This window comes from Leptonychotes weddellii, chromosome 2 (genome assembly GCF_054177405.1).
Source record: "Leptonychotes weddellii isolate Sample4059 chromosome 2, ASM5417740v2, whole genome shotgun sequence".
Taxonomy (NCBI): domain Eukaryota; kingdom Metazoa; phylum Chordata; class Mammalia; order Carnivora; family Phocidae; genus Leptonychotes; species Leptonychotes weddellii.
The window spans coordinates 138,029,209-138,045,536 of record NC_138370.1 but is presented as its reverse complement, the minus strand read 5'-3'; the positions used below and the strand labels follow the sequence as shown (position 1 = coordinate 138,045,536).

The 16,328-nt window shown below is 38.9% G+C and overlaps 1 protein-coding gene across 11 annotated transcripts in view; it reads left to right on the top strand.

Annotated features, from left to right (window-relative positions):
* The window catches only part of CRACD (capping protein inhibiting regulator of actin dynamics), a 256,370-nt gene that overhangs the window by 95,514 nt on the left and 144,528 nt on the right, over positions 1–16,328 (top strand). For 6 of the 11 annotated variants that reach the window (XM_081812356.1, XM_081812352.1, XM_081812355.1 and 3 more), the window contains one exon: positions 10,442–10,521. The exons of 3 other annotated variants lie outside the window; for them this stretch is intronic. The gene's annotated coding sequence lies outside the window, so the exon portion shown is untranslated. Of the gene's footprint in view, positions 1–10,441; positions 10,522–12,114; positions 12,145–16,328 lie in introns of all 11 variants that reach the window. 2 more of the 11 variants (XM_081812348.1, XM_081812346.1) reach the window with 1 other exon arrangement.

Below are 16,328 nucleotides of genomic sequence, written 5' to 3'. Positions count from 1 at the left end.
CTATTTCAATTGTAGTAATTTTATCCTTAGATTTTATAAATGTATTTAAACTTATTTTTGTCCATGGCAAGAATGAAACAGTGAGATCCTTAGCGATCTTTTTCTCCTCTTCAGTACCACAGCTGTCAGCTCTCCTTCCTGTTCACTTGCCAGTGCTGCTAGTTGATCTCAACTCAATTTTCTATGTCCTAAAACTGATGAGAGTTACATAGGAGATGATCCCATTGGTGGATTGTAGTACGAATTTGGTAGAAAATGTCTAGCTTTTAGAGAAGAAATACACAATTTTCAAACTCTCAAATCCTACAGCTTGAGATTGGTAAATCTTTTTTACTAATACTTTTTTTTTAAAGATTTTATTTTATTTATTTATTTTTAAAGATTTTATTTATTTATTTGTCAGAGAGACAGAGGGAGAGCACAACCAAGGGCAGAGGCAGGCAGAAGGAGAAACAGGCTCCCCGCTGAGCAAGGAGGCCAATGAGGAACTTGATCCCAGGACCCTGGGATCATGACCTGAGCTGAAGGCAGACGCTTAAGGACTGAGCCACTCAGGCATCCCAAAGATTTTATTTTTAAGTAATTGCTACACTTAATGTTGGGCTCAGATTTACAACCCCAAGATCAAGAGTCACATGCTCTACCAACTGAGCCAGCCAGGCGCCCCCTTACCAATACTTTTTAAAGTTTCTTTTAAATGTTCTACATTTGCTTATCTGTAAATTTGGAAATAAAACTTCTGAAAACATGGGAAGTAAGTGGGATAATGTTTGAGTGAACAAAACTTAGAGAGTTTTTTTTTTTTTGAGAAAGACATTACATAAATCCAAAGCCAATAAAGAAAATTAAAAGCTATGATTTCTTTTAAAAATACAATTGGTGGGGGACACCTGGGTGGCTCAGTCGTTTGAGTGTGGGACTCCTGATTTTGGCTCAGGTCATGATCTCAGGGTCATGAGACCCAACCCGTAGCCAGCTCCCTGCCCAGCGGGGAGTCTGCTTCTCTCCCTCTGCTCCTCCCCCTGCTCATGTGCTCTCTCTTTCTCTCTCTAAAATAAATAAACAAATCTTTAAAAAAAATATGTAAAATTAGCTTAGTAGAATTTTGTCAAGTACAAAAACATGGTTTTCAAAGTGAGTCTGAAATTTTATAGCTGCATATAATTTCTTCAAATGAGGATGGGTTAGCCTGGTGATGGGTATTAAAGAGGGCACGTTCTGCATGGAGCACTGGGTATTATATGTAAACAATGAATCATGGAACACTACATCAAAAACTAATGATGTAATGTATGGGGATTAACATAACAATAAAAAAATTTCTTCAAATGAGCTGTACATGGAACACTATCTCAAGTCCATTGGTCTCTTTGAGATTGCTGTAATATGCTTATACTCATTCTTGTTGTCAAAGTCATGCAAACCTCTTGCCTTTGGTTTCAACGTAAATATTTTCCTAATTCAAATGTCTTTAACGTCTTTTGCCTTATAATTGAAAACTCAAGCTCTCGGCTCTAATTGATGGATTAAAAAATATCTCAGGACATTACACAACAGTTTATGGTTCCATTAGAAATAGCAAATTGTTGAGCTAGTCAGCAATACTTATCAAGCCTCAATTTTAAAGCACCATACTAAATAGTATGGGAATTTTTTTTTTTTAAACGTCTTTTATTTTTTTTTTTAAGATTTTATTTATTTATTTGAGAGAGAGAGACACACAGCAAGAGAGGGAACACAAGCAAGGGGAGTGAGAGAGGGAGAAGCAGGCTTCCCGCTGAGCAGGGAGCCAGATGCCAGGCTCTATTCCAGGCCCCTGGGATCGTGATCTGAGCCGAAGGCAGACGCCTAACGACTGAGCCACCCAGGCGCCCCAATAGTATGGGAATTTCTAGAGAAATCTCGTAAGAAGTCCAAATTCTAATAACATATATTGAAAAATAGAGAAAAATCAAAGCAATTCTTGAAAGCCCAGTTTAATGGCTAAATTTGCAAGCTTCACATGAGCCTGAATGAAGTCATGTCCCCATTTGTTAGTGTAGAAGTTAGATAATTTAGGAAGCTTCAGTTTATACATACATAAAATGGAGAATATAGTAATGGTACTGCCGCATAGGATGGGAAAGTTTAAATAGGATAAAACATGTATATGTGCTCAATATGGTAGCTGGCAAATCGTAATCTTTCAGTAAATGTAAACAGTTGTTTTTAATAATTTTAAAATTGGGAAATATATATATTCAGAACGTACACAAATCATATATGTACACTTTAACAAATAATGATAAAATGAGCACCAGTCTGGTGGCAAGAAATGGAACACTGCCAGCATCCAGAGACCACCCCCACTCTCTGTGCATCTTCCCCACCCATAACCCATTCCCTCTCACCTTCCCTGTCTTGACTTTTGTGACAGTTATTTCTTTACATTTCTTAAATTTTTACCACCTAAACAATGTGGTTTAGTCTATTTTGAACTTTGTTAAATGGCTGTATTTGCTTCTTTCAGATTCAACATTATATATGAGTCCATCCTTGTTGATGAGTGTTGCTCTAATTGATTCATTTTTGTTGTATGATATTTCACTATATAAATATCATAAACAATTTATTCATCTGTTCCATGATGAATATTTAATCTCTTTCCAGTTTTTGACTCTCACAAACAGTGCCACATGACCATCTTGGTACTCACATTTAGGAGATTCTGTAGGAATGCAGTCTCTGAGTCATAGGGGATATGATTTTTTCTAAAATGTTTTCTAAAATGATTGTTCCAGTCTTAACCCTCTCCAGCTCTGTATGGGGGTTTATGATACTTCATATCTTCACAAATACTTGCTATTGGTCAGTCTTTTAATGTTTACAATCTGATATGTAGGTATATTATTGCAATTCATTGCTTTTTAAAAAAATATCAAACTTACAGAAAAATTGCAAGTATAGTACGAATAACATTTTCTTTCTTGAACCGTTTAAGAATAAGTTACTAACATGGTACCCTAACATTCCAGAATACTTTAGTGTTTTCTACAAATAAGGATATTCTCCTTGGTATCTGTAAGATAACAAAATCAGGAAGTTTACATGATTATATTGTTACCATCTAATCTACAGATCCTATACAAGTTTTGCTAATTGTCTGAATCATGTCCTTTGTAATAGAATCAAGTTCAGATTGCATGTTGTGTTGGGTTGCTGTGTCCCTCTGGTGTCTAATCTGGAACCATTCCTCAGTCTTTCCTTGAATCTCATGACCTTAACTCTTTTATAGATTACAGGCCAGTTATTTTGTTAAGTATCTCTCAGTAATGGTTGTCTGTTGTTTCCTCACAATTAGATTCAAGTTGAATATCTTTCTAGGAATATCACAGGTGATTTTCTGTGTTCTTACTGCATTCTATCCAGTGGCAGATGATTTGGATTGATCCCCCCCCCCAAAAAAAAAGAAAAAAGAAAATTTGATTAAGGTGGTGACTAGTGAGCTTCTTCACTGTACAATTACTATTTTTCTTTTTGTAATAAATAAGTATTTCTGGCCAGTGAGAGCCACTTCAAGGGGACTTCTGTCTTTTTGACACATCACTCTCTTTCTTCTACTACCTCCTTACTTTCTGGCTTCCACTCCCCATGCTGAGTCATCCGCCAGTGGGAGTGCCCTCCTCACCTAATAGGTGATCACTTTCAAGTTTATTGCTTGCTCAGAGCTCTCCTCTGAATTCCCTCGGCAGCTCTCCAATTCCCTTACCTGACATTTCAGTTGGATATCTCACAGGCATCTTAAATTGTACCTGTTCAAAATAGAATTCCTGACTTCACGCATTAAATGGATTCCTCCCTTAGTCATCTTCATCTCATTCAGTTGTAGTGCAAATTCCTCCTTCCTCAGGCTGGAGACCTACCATCAGCCTTTAGCCTTTGCTCTCTTCCCCACCAAAACCCAGTTTTAGTCTGTCAGCAGAATTTGTACATTTCACCTCCAAAATATGCCGCATGTCTTTCCACTTTTCTCCAGTTCCTCTTGACTTGCTCTCCTCTTCCTCTTCATTGGTTTCTCTTTTACTCCTGCTTCTCTCTAGTTCATTTCCAAAAATCTTTTATTGATGCAAATCGGATCACAACACTTGCTTGCTTAAAACCCTGCAACATCTTCTCATTCTTCACAGAATACAATCCAAACCAGTGAAGCTCCCCATGATCTAACTTTGGCTTTGCTCATCAACTCCATTTCATGTTCCTCATTGTCTTGCTGAAATGTGAGAACAAGGGAAACATTCCCTTCTTTCCGTTCCTGAGCATTCTAGGCTCTTTTCTATTTCAGGGCCTCACCTGAGCAGTGTCCTCTTGCCTTTTACCCAGCTGTGCTTTCCTTATCCTACTCAGGTGAGAAAGGGTAACTGCCCCTAACTCAGATGGGTCTTCCCTCATTACCAGTTAAGTTCATCTCACTCCATACCTCGTTATTCTCTATTAAAACACTCTATTTTCTTCATAGTACTTAATGTAATTTGAAGGCATTTGGTTATTTACTTATTGCCTTATTTTCCCCATTAGACTCCAAGCCCATGAGAATGGCAGCTTGTGTCCAAAGTGCTTACAGTTTTAGAAGAGAGGAACAATAGTTCAGTACTTATTTTGCCAAAAATGAGCACAGTGCAGTTGCCTAGAAGAGGAAGTGCATCCTTTCTGAGATATGGAGAAGATTAAATGCTATTGTTGATGGAAGAGAATAAAATGATTTTTAGAAGCTCCTTTTTCTAAAAACTACAAAAGACTGAGACAGGAAAACAGAATCAATGAGAATCTATTAATAAACCTTTATGAAATCTGCATTAATGAATTCTTTTTCAAATGAAAATTAGCTTGTCCTACAAGGCCATAGTGCTTATAAGGGGAGGTCTTTGAAAGCCAGTCTCCTGTCTTCCATTTTGTAAATCATTGGCTCCCACAGAGGATGTATATGTAGAGTGGAAAAATGAGCTCAGCAGAGATGTTCATCATTATCTTTAAGGTTTGTCAGGGGATGTAGTTACTAGATAAAGGAAAAAAAGAAACAGTAGTAAGGAATAGGAAGTAAGTTACTCTCTTTTCTTTTTCTTTTTTTTTTTTGAGAGAGAGTGCTCGTGAGGATGCATGGAGGTGAAGGGGCAATGGGAAGGGAGAGAGAATCTCAAGCAGACTCTACACTGAGTGCAGTGTCCACCACCGGGCTCAACCTCACAACCCTGAGACCATGACTTAAGCCGAAATCAAGAGTCGGAAGCTTAACTGACTGAGCCAATTAGATATATTCAGATATGTTGTGAGAATCTGTTGTGATGATTTGAGATACATACCTGTTGATTTTTAAAAGTTTTTCAAAACTGTTATTGTTAAAATTGAAATAATAATAGCTGTTCTAGTCAGCTGTTCTGTGGTAACAGATAGCCCTGAAATTTCAGTGGCTTGCAAGAACAGAGGTTTGTTTCTTGTCTGCATTACATATCTTTGGCAGATTGGCATTAGATCTGTTACTGCTCCATGTGCCTTTTTTTTTTTAAAGATTTATTTATTTATTTTAGAGAGAGTGCATGCGCGAATGGGGGGAGGGGCAGAGGGAGAGAGAAAATCCCAAGTAGACTCCATGCAGAGCCTAGAGCCGGATGTGGGGCTCGATCCCAGTACCCAGAGATCACGACCTGAGCTGAAACCAGGAGTCAGGTGCTCAATCAACTGAGCCACCCAGGTACCCCTCCCTGTGTCTTTTTATCCCATAATCCAGGCTGAAGGAGCAGCCCCTATTTGGGACACAGTGTACTTATACCAGAGGGAAAAGAGACCCAGTGGAAGCATGCATCGGCTATTAAAACTTCTGCTCAGACAGTGTGTATATTATTTCTACTCATCTGTTAATGTCCAAGGCCAAGTCCATTGTCAGTGGGTTGGAGATAAATAATCCTCCTGCAGGATCCTGCAAATGACATGGACCAAGTGAAGATACCAGAGGGTATCCTGGGGATACCTGAGGAACCAGGAAGGGGACTGAGTATTTGGAAACATTAGTACTGTGTCCTACACTGGCAAACATTGACTGAATACTATTTGCCAAGTACTGTTTTAGGTGTTTTACATTTATTAACACATTGCATCCTTACAATTATCCTATCAGATAAGTATTATTAATTACTTCTCTCTTACAGATGAGGAAACTGAGGCTCAAGTTCACATAGTTAGGCAATAGCAGAGCTAGGCTTTAAACCTAGGCTATTCAGGAAACAAAAGACAAGCTGTGAAATCATGTAATCAGTGCTTTTAGTGAAGCATGGAAAATACTGTTCTTTGTCTCATCCCTTCTAAGTTGCCATGAAGAGTTACTGCAGAAAATTTGTGGAGAGAAGGTCCCTGATAAAAAATATCTTTGAAAATCAGACTTTACTAAATCATGAGTTCTTCAAGAATTGGGAATATGTCTTACCATACTTTCAAATCCTTAGCACATAACTTGATTCCTAGCATCTAGTAGAAGCTCCAGAAATGAATGGCTGACTGAATGAATATCTTCTCTGAAAGATTGCCTGAAAAAAATGTCCCCCATTCACTCATTTTTGAATTTCTGAGTCCTATCAGCCAGTCTGCTGGCAAATAAAATTGCTGAATAAAATCACCTTAGTCACTTAAAGATGTTCTTCATGAAGCTGGGTTTTAATGTCTGTCCTGTTGTTGTTGTTCTTGTGTGTGTGTATATTTTTTTAATCAAAGGATGATTGGGAGAAAGAAAGAAATCAGTTATTGCATTTAACATAGAAGTTTTGAGGGCAGTGTCAATTTAGTGCCCCCCAAAGAATGCTCCATCTGAGAATTTCCTTTTAAAATTCAAGGCCGGGAAAACTTTGTTTTTCTGAGGTGTTCTAAGCCTTTTCCTTTCTACTAATGAGAATAATGGGACTAATTGTGCCTCTCTCTTCATTTTGACCTCTCAGGGCCCTAAAGTCTAACTCAAAGTTTAATTATGGCATGCATATTTGTGTCTTTCATTTCAGTGGTCTTGAATTTCTACTCTCACTTAACGTTTTCCCTGTCTGGACTTCAAAATTTCTATTAATATTTTACTGTTATTTAGTTACAACATGTACTTGCTGAAAGCCATTCCAAACTTCCATGGAATGAGGCAAATTGTAAATAAATACACATGCATGCATGCATTCTTATAGTTGTAAAAAAACTCCTAGAAAGGCCTTGAAATGTGGTTGTTGACACTTAGTACAGATACTCTCTCTCTCTCTTTTTTAAAAGATTTTATTTATTTATTTGTCAGAGAGAGAGAGCACAAGCAGGGGGAGCGTCAGGCAGAGGGAGAAGCAGGCTCCCTGCTGAACAAGGAGCCAGATGTGGGGCTCTGTCCCAGGACCCTGAGATCATGACCTGAGCTGAAGGCAGACGCTTGACCAACTGAGCACCCCCAAATACTCTCTTTTCCACAGATCAAGTAGAAATACCAAATGCTGTTTCTCTGTTGTTCCTATGGGATAAATATGTTCTTTAAAATGTTTGGATTATGCAAGTATAGCCTTCTGAAAATGAGTGGCTTGTTTTTTTGTTCTTTCAGTTTGCGAAAATAGAGCTTTTGCCTGAAAGTCTCTTGGTCCTTATAGAAAATCCTATAAATAAATTGATGTCTTTTATAACTCCTTCGAAGGAGAGAACAAAGATCATCCAGCTCTTGCCTTCTTCGATAAAGGTAGACCTTGTTCGCATTCTGCTTGTTTCTCTCAGGAAAGGACATTTTGGGGAGCTATAATCATTTCAGCTCAGTTGGCAACTATTTCATTAGTATTTTGTAGAAGATGATAAATCTCTGCTTAAGACCCACAACTTGTCTACTTGATATTTGTTTTAGGTGAAAATAATACCTTATCTTTATGGCTGGCTATCACCTGTGTGATATGTCAACATGGAGAGAGAAGAATGTGTATCAAAAGGTGACAGCAAACTGCCACATCCATCAGGGTGATGTCACTTAACTGGCACCACCATCAATCAACACTTTAAGGATTCTGTCTGAATTCTAATTTTGCATATTGATGGAAGCTGGAGAACTATTCCAGGACAGATCCTAGCACACAACTTCTTTTTCAGTATTGTTATTTCAACTCCAGAGAAACACAAGCTTGTGCTCTCACTCCTCTGAACCTTTAAATGCTCTTTTCTCTACTCTTTTCTTGCTTCCCCAGCTGACTCTTTCTTCATATTCACTCCAAAGTCATTTTCTTTTCTTTTTCTTTTTTTTAAAGATTTTATGTATTTATCTGACAGAGAGGGACACAGCGAGAGCGGGAACACAGCAGGGGGAGTGAGAGAGGGAGAAGCAGGCTTCCCGCCGAGCAGAGAGCCCGATGCGGGGCCCGATACCAGGACCCCGGGATCATGACCTGAGCCGAAGGCAGACGCTTAATGAATGAGCCACCCGCCCCACAAAGACATTTTCTCTGTGGAACATTTCCCACCTGCCTTATGCAGAAGTGGTTACATGCTGTATGTGATGGGAGAGCAGTTACTACTCTATACTGTTGTAATAGCTCACCCCCTGGGGAAGGTAATCACTCTTAAAGTCCTGGCATAGGGGCGCCTGGGTGGCCCAGTCAGTTGAGCGTCTTACTCTCAATTTCAGCTCCAGTCGTGATCTTGGGGTTGTGAGATGGAGCCCCGCATCCCATCCGGCTCCTCACTCAGCAGGGAGTCAGCTTGAGATTCTCTCTCCCTCTGCCCTCCCCCCACTCGCACTCTCTCTAAAATAAAGAAAGAAATCTTAAAAAAAAAAAAAAAAGGTCCTGGTTTAAAGTTATCATGAAAAGGAAGAAAAAGTTATCATTAGTATCCACAGAGGAGAAAAAAAGTCCTAGCACTTATTACTGTATCTCTAGTACATTTTCTCCTGTTTCTTGAGGGAGGATCTGTTTAGGAAAGCTGGGCAAAATCTTTCTAAGCCTTGGTCACATTGTGCAAATGCAGTCATCACCAGTGCTAACTAGTTCCAGTAGCCTCTCCTCCAGCCTGCTGGGGACATAGTATCTCGCCTCTTATCCTTGATTTAAAAAAATCTTAAAATATTAAAATAACTTTCACTTATAAAAAATCTAGCAAAAATAGCCATACCAGAGAACTCATACCTAAGTCACTCCCATATTTTGATATTTTAAACATCCCATAGTTTGAATAGGGTGAGGTTTCATACTATTTTGCTACCTGCTTTTTTAAAGCAAGCTACTTATAAAGTTCATGTTAATATGAACAGATTCTGCAGAAGACATATCCTCCTTCTGCAGAAGACAGGTGCTGCATGACAGATAATTAAGGACACCAGCTTAAAGTGACTGCACTGAAACCAGGTTTGAATTCTGCTTTTGCCCCTTGGCAGCTAAGTGACTTTGGGCAAGCTGCTTAAACCTTGAAAACCTCAATTTCTTCACCAGTAAAATGAGGACAGTTATGCCTGCTTTTCTCAAGCAGGCATAAATTGATTTGTAAAAATAAAATGATTTGATGTGCATACATGCAGGATGAGTTTTAGTGTGTTCACCTTTGCCTACCTGTCCTGCTTCACTCTCAGTACCTTCTGCCCCATGTACTCCTGTCCTTTGAACCTCCACTGGGAGTCTACCAGCAAGTATTTTCTCATTCCCTTTTCTCCTGAAGATGTGCACTAGAGCAGGAGGGAGACATAGAGGACTCCAGACAAAAGCTTTATCTGGGGGGTCTGGATAGGGTAAGAAAACCACAGAGCTATTCCTCATCCTAGATAAGATCTGTAGTTTAAAAAAAAAAAAACCATTAATGTCTGTAAGGAAAATAATTAGCTGAAAAATGTTCATTATCCCTGGTAATTGTAATAATTAGTTCTCAGTCTTTGGATTTGTAGGGGTAACTCAGTGTGAGATGTTTGTTTTTATAGGAAGATAACAATAAAAGTGATTCCGTCAGGAAGTACTAAAATAGCATTTTGCTTTTGCATAAATTTACATGTTTTGGCAATGTGTAAAATTAGGAGGGACTGTGGAAAGAAAAAACTCTATTCTCTTCTGGCATTTGGAGATGAGAAAAAAGAAAGAGTCCCACAGATTGATGTAATTTGGGGCCTGATACTGTTAAATATGTCCACCAGACTCCTCATACTTCTGGCAAATGATATCTCTTCCTTTTTAAAATCTTGATACCTGGGACGCCTGAGTGGCTCAGTCGGTTAAGCGGCTGCCTTCGGCTCAGGTCATGATCCCAGGGTCCTGGGATCGAGTCCCACGTTGGGCTCCCTGCTCAGCGGGGAGCCAGCTTCTCCCTCTGCCTCTGCTGCTCCCCCTGCTTGTGCTCTCTCTCTGACAAATATATAAATAAAATCTTTAAAAAAATAAAATAAAATCTTGATAACTATTTTGTGTTTTGGCACACTTCTGCTTATGTGTTCTTTTAGCTGATGTTAACCACAGCCTAACCAGAGGAGGTGAGACTACAAACACCTGCTTTGTTGAAAAGGACAAATTTGGATCAGAGGTGTGTGGTTTTATTTTAATTTTTATTTTTAAGCTTGGATTTTTAAATTGTTTATATACTAAACTGTATAAATAATGAATATTGTTATAAATCTGTATTGCTTGCTGCAACAAAGATCTTTGCTGCACATAACTTTTTTCCGTATGTTAGATTATTTCCTAAAGATAAAGTCATGTATTTTTTAAAAATTTTTATTTATTTATTTGAGAGAGAGTATGTAGGGGGGAGGGGAGAGAAGAAGACTCCCTGCTGAGCAGGGAGCCTGACAACCTGGGCCTCAATCCCAGAACCCTGAGATCATGACCTGAGCCGAAGGCAACCACTTAGCCGACTGAGCCACCCAGGTACCCCAAGATAAAGTCCTATAAATGGAAAAACTAGGTTAAAAGAAATAAGTATTTTGTGGCTCAGAATGCAAACTGTCTTTCAAACTGTATTAATTTACATTTCCATTAACAATGCATTAGTCTTCGCAGTCTCCATCTGAATTCTTTGCTTGCTAATTTAATAAGCAAAATGTTAAATCTCATTTTGTTTTATTTCTTTGATTATAAGGTAAACGTTTTTCTGTATGTATCTTAATTTGTATTTCTTTTTGAAAAAAAAATTATTAATGTTGCTTAACCTTATATCATGAAGTAACACTGTTTCTATATAAATGGGATAGCTTTCTTTAATGTTAAAGTCATTTCCTAGGCCTCTAGTACTGATTTTCTGGGACTATGTAAGTACAATCTTTGTGCCGACCTGCAGTGTATGGAGACTATAGCTAAGAGCATGGACTACGGAGCAGGTTGGCCTGGGCTTAAACCCGGTTCTGCTGCTTACTAGCCATCCTTGGACCTATGTGTGCTTACTTAACTCAGGGCTTCCGTCTCCTCACCTGTAAACAGGAATGATAGTAATAGCGTTTGCCCACCTCGGTAGCTGTACGAGTTAAATGAGTCGGCCCACATAGCAGCTAGCATATTGTAAGCACTCAATAACTGTGAGCTGTTAGCCATCCTTTGGAATGTAAGCTCCAGGAGAGCAGGCATCTGGCTCCTGTGAGCTGCTCTGTCACTGCCCGGCAGATGGTAGACTCCCAGTGGATGTTCTTGAAATGCTGGCTCTAGAAACATTTCTTTCTTTTTTTTTTTTTTAAAGATTTTATTTATTTATTTATTTGACAGAGAGAGACACAGCGAGAGAGGGAACACAAGCCGGGGGAGTGGGAGAGGGAGAAGCAGGCCTCCCGCCGAGCAGGGAGCCCGATGCGGGGCTCGATCCCAGGACCTGGAATCATGACCTGAGTTGAAGACAGACACTTAACGACTGAGCCACCCAAGCACCCCTCTAGAAACATTTCTGAATGCAGTAATACATAACCTAAGTTACAGTGTCAGCAGTGGGCACATTCTATTTTCCCAGGCAGTTTGAGGCAAAGATACGGGTCAGACTGAATGTAGCAGAAAGGGATGTATTTTACCTAAACTTCCTTCACACAGTGAAACAAGAACCTCTCAGGAGTTTGTGAAGAATGGCCAGACACTGCCATCTGGGTCCAGACATTCCAACTGCCTGACTTATGTTCTCTTTCCTCCCACTTTTCAGAGACCAGCCCTGCCCTGAAGTTCTCACCGGGTATGTCTTCGAGAGTAATCAAATGGAGTGCATTTGACCCAAATCACAATATAAGCTCCCATTCAGAACTTAGCCTGATCAGCAATTTATTGGAACCTCTTAGTCCTATTTGTCTTTGCTTGAGGAATGCTCTATAACAGTTTGGACAGGCTTATTGAGGTCTAATTTACATACAGTAAACATTACCCTTTTTGAGGTACAGTTTGGGCCTGTGTATAGTCATGTTGACCATACCACAGTCAAAGTATAGGACATTTCCATCACTCCAAAGAGTTCCCTCACATCCCTTCCTTCTGGTCTCAGCCTCTGGCAACCACTGAAAAGAAATATGTCCCTGTAGTTTTGCCCTTTCCTAAATGTCATAGAAATGGAATCATATAGGACCTAGCCTTTTGTACTTCTTTCACTCAGCATAATGCTTTTGAGATTTGTCCCTGTTGTTACATGTAGCAGGAGTTCATTCCTTTTTATTTTTGAGTATATAATTGTTTGAGTGATTTAAAAATTATCTTCTTTACTCCCTAAAAGTAAATGTCTGATTCTTCCTGCCTGTTTTTTTACAGAAGCTCCATGAGTGTCAAAATGCCCATGAGATACACTCAGAGAATTTTTATAACTCAGAAAACCTAAATAACAGGAAGATACTGTGGATGTGTAATTTGCTGAGGACATAGTGCAGTGTTTCTGAATTATACAGATTTTTTTCTTTCCCATCATGTTAAAAAAATGAAAATGTAAAAGTTCTTTGGCCCCAAGAGAAAATGTAATGTAACATAAATTTTATTTTATTTTTATTTATTTATTTGAGAAAGAGAGCATGAGGGGGGGGATGGGAGGGGCAGAGGGAGAGGGAGAAGCAGACTCCCCACTGAGCAGGGAACCCGACTTGGAGCTGGATCCCAGGACCCTGAGACTGTAACCTGAGCCGAAGGCAGACACCCAACCAACTGAGCCACCTAAGTTTTAAAAGTGCTTTATAAAAATAAAGTATGTGGCAATTAAATCAGATAAAATTTTCTAGTTATTAACATACAGGGATTCCTATGTGAGCAAAGAACAGATTGATTTATTTACTCATCTCCTTTGGGACTGATAAAGACCAAGCATCAGTTTAACATTAAAAAGTGACATTAAAGAGGGCACGTACTGAATGGAGCACTGGGTGTTATACGCAAACAATGAGTCATGGAACACTACCATCAAAAACTAATGGTGTAATGTATGGTGATTAACATAATAAAATTTTTTAAAAAGCAAAAAAAAAAAAAAGAAATGACAGCCGAGTAAATGATAATATATATAAACTGTCTCATTAATTTTCACAACATCCATATTGTATAAGGAAAAATATTATTTAACAATATTTGTAGCTTTAAAATTGAGTCATTGACAGAGGTTAAATGTCTTACCCACAGTCATATTATCTTTTTCTCATCTTCAAACTTTTTGAGAGCAGACTCATTTTATAAATTTTACCACCTTGTATGTACCTAGCATGCTCAATATATCAGACTGGCTGGATGAAACAGCATAATAGCATGGAGGTAAAAATATATGCCTTAGAGCAGGAGCTTGTTTTTGCAAGTAAATTTCATTGGAAGATAGCCATGCCCATTCATAAAAGTATTGTTGGGTACTTTTACTCTGCAATAGCAGAGTTGAATACTTGCATCAGTGACCATTTGATCCCAGAGCCTAAAATACATACCGTCTGGCCCTTTATAGAAAAAGTTTGCTGATCTCTGCCTTAGAATCATACTGTTCAGGTACAAATCTCAGTTCTTCCACTTTGTGATGCTGGGCAAGCTGCTTGATCACCCTAAGCTTCAGTTTCTTCATCTGTAAAATAGAAATCATAAGAGTAGCTGTCTTAGAGGTATTAAAACTCAACCCCCTACCAAGACCAACAAATTAAAGAGAACTTTGGCTGATTGTTTCTAGATTGTAAACTGTCTATACTAGATTTTAAACTCAACAGGTCTAGAGTCTTGAATTCCTCATCTTAGTTGTCCCTAGTGAGACTTGGACTTGTTGGGCTTCAATAAACATGGCTTAAATGAAAGTAAAGTTGTATTAGGTGGGCACCTAGTGAAAAAAGAATTGTGAAGGTGAAATTTGAATGATTCTAAATGTCTAACAAAAAATGAAAAAATAAGTAAATTAAGAAATGCTTATTCAATGGAGTATTTATGCGGGCCCTTAAAATGATGATAGTGAAGACAATTTAGTAACATGGAAAGGTGCTTATCATAAAACATTAGCTTTACAAATTGAAAAAAGTTGGGGGGTGCCTGGGTGGCTCAGCCAGTTAGACATCTGACTCTTGGTTTCAGCTCAGATCATGATCTCAGGGTCATGAATCAAGTTCCGTGGGGGGCTTTGTGCTGCGCACAGAGTCTGCTTCAGATATTCTGCCTCTCCCTCTGCCCCGCATGTGTGTGCGCTCGCTCGCGCTTTCTCTCCCTCTCTCTCTCAAATAAATAACCCTTAAAAAAAAAAGAGTGGGAATACAGTAATGCATGTAAACTATAACTACAACTTTTTTTTAATTTTTAAAATTAAAAAATTTAATTCCAGTATAGTTAACATACAGTGTTATGTTAGTTTCAGGTGTACAATATATCAACAACTCTGTACATTACTCAGTGCTGATTCACGATATGTGTCCTCTTAATCCCCTTCACCTATTTCACCCATCCCCCACCCACCTCCTTTCTGGGAACCACCAGTTTGTTCTCTGTTTTTAAGAATTTGGTTTCTTGTTTGTCTCTTTTTTTTCTTTGTAAAACTTTTTTTTAAGGTAGAGAAAAGGGCCTTCAAGTAATGGTTGTCAAACTTCAGTTATAAATCTTGTAAGGCTAAGGCCCCATACTCAGAATTTCTTTTTTTTTTTTTTTAAGATTTTATTTATTTGAGAGAGAGAGAGAGAGCATGAGTGAGGGGATGGGTAGAGGGAGAAGCAGACTCCTTGCTGAGCTGGGAGCCCGATGTGGGGCTTGATCCCAGGACCTGGAGATCATGACCTGAGCCAAAGGCAGACACTTAACCGTCTGAGCCACCCAGATGCCCCAGAATTTCTGATTTAATAAGTGTGGGACAGTGCCCTAGAATCTGCCTATTTGACAGCATGTTTGATGATTGTGGTGTAAACACTCCATTCACCAGACTTTAAGAATATTGTCTTGAAAGAACTATACCAACATAGTTTTAGTGACACTGTGGATAATTTTTTTCACTTCTTGATTTGCCTTTTGTGGTGATTGTTGTTACTAACTGCTTTTATGATGAAAAAAGGAAATTTTAAATTTACCTTAGACAATGAAATTATGTATATATTTATAAACTTTTAATTTTTAAATAAAAGTAATTCATATTATATCCATAGAGCTATTAAAAAGAACATGGTTGATCTATTGCACTGATATGCAGTGATCACTAACATATCTTGTTAAGGGACAACAAATGTGAAGGATGGTATGTAGTGTATCTGATTTTTATGTTAAGAAAAAGGAGAGGAGAGGGCGCCTGGGTGGCTCAGTTGGTTAAGCGACTGCCTTCGGCTCAGGTCATGATCCTGGAGTCCCTGGATCGAGTCCCGCATCGGGCTCCCTGCTCGGCAGGGAGTCTGCTTCTCCCTCTGACCCTCCCCCTTCTCATGCTCTCTCTATCTCAGTCTCTCTCTCAAATAAATAAATAAAATCTTAAAAAAAGAAAAAGGAGAGGAGAAAGGGTGAGGACGTATACATATGTGGTTGTATATGCAAGGGATCCCTGGAAAGACCCAGAAAAACTGGAACCATCCCTTCCTGGCCTTCCTTTAGATCAAGGGGATTCAGGAACACAGAAAGACTTTGGATCCTTCACATACATGGATAATTAGATGTGAAAGCTAGCCTGAAAACCTAACAATCATTTGTCAAATAGTTTCTGTAGGAAAAGACCATCAGCATTTCAACAATTGACCTTATAAACCAGCATATAAAACAAATCACGTTTTTTTTTTTTTAAAGATTTTATTTATTTATTTGAGAGAGAGAGAGAGAGCACATGAGAGGGGGGAGGGTCAGAGGGAGAAGCAGACTCTCTGCTGAGCAGGGAGCCCGATGCGGGACTCGATCCCGGGACTCCAGGATCATGACCTGAGCCGAAGGCAGTCGCTTAACCGACTGAGCCACCCAGGCGCC